Genomic DNA, 2,187 nt, shown 5'->3' with positions numbered 1-2,187 from the left:
ATTCCTTTCAACCATCACATCCACAGCAACAGCCAAGGCCAGGAGGGAATCAGACAGGTAGTCAGTCATCGAGACAACAGGCTCATGTCTTTGCACTGACAGAGGAACAGACACAGGGAGCGCCAGATGACGTGATTGCAAGTAACTGTTCTCTTTATGGTTATCCTGCATATGTATTGATAGATATAGGTGCATCCCATACGTTTATCTCTGCACGATTTGCTTCATTACATTCTTTTCCTATTGAAACATTACCTGTTGTAGTATCTGTTTCTTCTCCTTTGGGGAGAGGTCTTATATCTATTCAGACAGTTAAGAATTGTGTGCTACTGTATGACGGTAATGAGATAGAGATAGATTGTTTTGTGCTTGGTTTGTCTGATTTTGACTGCATTATCGGGATTGATATGCTAAACAAGTACAGAGCTACCGTAGATTGTTTCCAGAAGATAGTGAGATTCAGACCTGAGATGGCTGAAGAATGAAAGGAGCGGAGGGATTTATTGTATATGCAGTTGATATTTCGAAAACTATCCCGAACCTGGCTGATTTGCCAGTGGTTAGTGAATTTGCGGATGTTTTCCTTGATGAGATTCCAGGACTACCTCCGTATCGTGAGATTGATTTCAACATAGAACTGATGCCTGGTACTGCACCGATTTCTAAAGCACCTTATCGAATGGCACGAGTGGAATTGAAAGAGTTGAAAGATCAGTTGGAAGATTTACTGGCCAAGGGATACATTCGACCCAGTGTTTCTCCTTGGGGTGCTCCAGTATTATTTGTACGCAAGAAAGACGGTTCAATGAGATTGTGCATCGACTACCGGCAACTGAACAAGGCAACGGTAAAGAACAAATACCCTTTGCCTCGTATTGATGATTTATTTGACCAGTTGCAGGGTTCTTCTATGTATTCCAAGATCGATCTGAGATCTGGATACCATCAGCTGAGAGTTAGGGATTCTGATATTCCGAAAACTGCTTTCAGAACTAGGTATGGCCATTATGAGTTTATAGTTATGCCGTTTGGTCTGAAAAATGCTCCAACTGTGTTTATGGCTTTGATGAATCGTGTGTTTCAGAAATATCTTGATGATTTCGTGATAATTTTTATTGATGATATTCTGATATATTCGAAGAATTTGATTGATCATTCTGAGCATTTGGGAACCGTGTTGAAGACTCTGAGATCTGAGAAACTGTATGATAAACTGTCGATATGTGAGTTTTGACTGAAACAGGTTGTTTTTCTTGGGCATATCATATCCGGAGATGGTATATTTGTTGATCCAAGTAAAGTCGAGGCAGTGATCAATTGGTCTAGACCTACATCTGTTCCTGAAATTCATAGTTTTATGGGTTTGGCTGGGTATTATCGTCGATTCATCAAAGATTTTTCCTGTATTGCGGATCCGATTACTCAGTTAACTCAGAAGAATGCTCTTTTTATCTGGTCTGAGGCTTGTGAATCCAGTTTTCTTGAGTTGAAGAAACGACTGACCAGTGCACCAGTCTTGACGATTCCTTCAGGTACTGGTGGTTTCACTGTTTATTGTGATGCATCTCATCGAGGCTTGGGATGTATATTGATGCAACGAGGGCATGTGATTGCTTATGCCTCGAGACAGTTTAAGCCTCACGAGACTAGATACCCGATTCATGATCTTGAATTGGCCGCCATCGTATTTGCTTTGAAGATTTGGCGACATTATCTGTACGGGGAACAGTTTGAGATTTATTTTGATCACAAGAGTCTGAAATATTTGTTTTCACAGTCAGAACTGAATATGAGACAACGTAGATGGCTTGAGTTGCTTAAATATTTTGATTGTGAAATTAGATACTATCCGGGAAAATCGAATGCAGCAGCTGATGCATTGAGTCGAAAGGTATGTTATTTATCTCTATCGATGATTGGTGTATCCCATTTGATTGAAGACTGTTGTCTTTCTGGATTAGTATTTGACACGAATTGTCCGCCTCTGCGACTTTATCAAATTCAAGTTGAACCAGAGTTACTTTTGAAAATTAAAGAAGCTCAGATACTTGATCAGAATGTGCAGAATTCTATTGAGACAGTTCGATCAGGGCATGTGTCTGAATACCAGGTTCGAGATGATCTTTTGTATGTAAACAATCGCCTTGTAGTGCCTGATATTTCTGATGTGCGACAACAACTGCTGAA

This window comes from Henckelia pumila, chromosome 3 (assembly GCF_033568475.1).
Source record: "Henckelia pumila isolate YLH828 chromosome 3, ASM3356847v2, whole genome shotgun sequence".
In the NCBI taxonomy this organism is placed as follows: domain Eukaryota; kingdom Viridiplantae; phylum Streptophyta; class Magnoliopsida; order Lamiales; family Gesneriaceae; genus Henckelia; species Henckelia pumila.
This window is presented reverse-complemented; position numbering follows the sequence as displayed.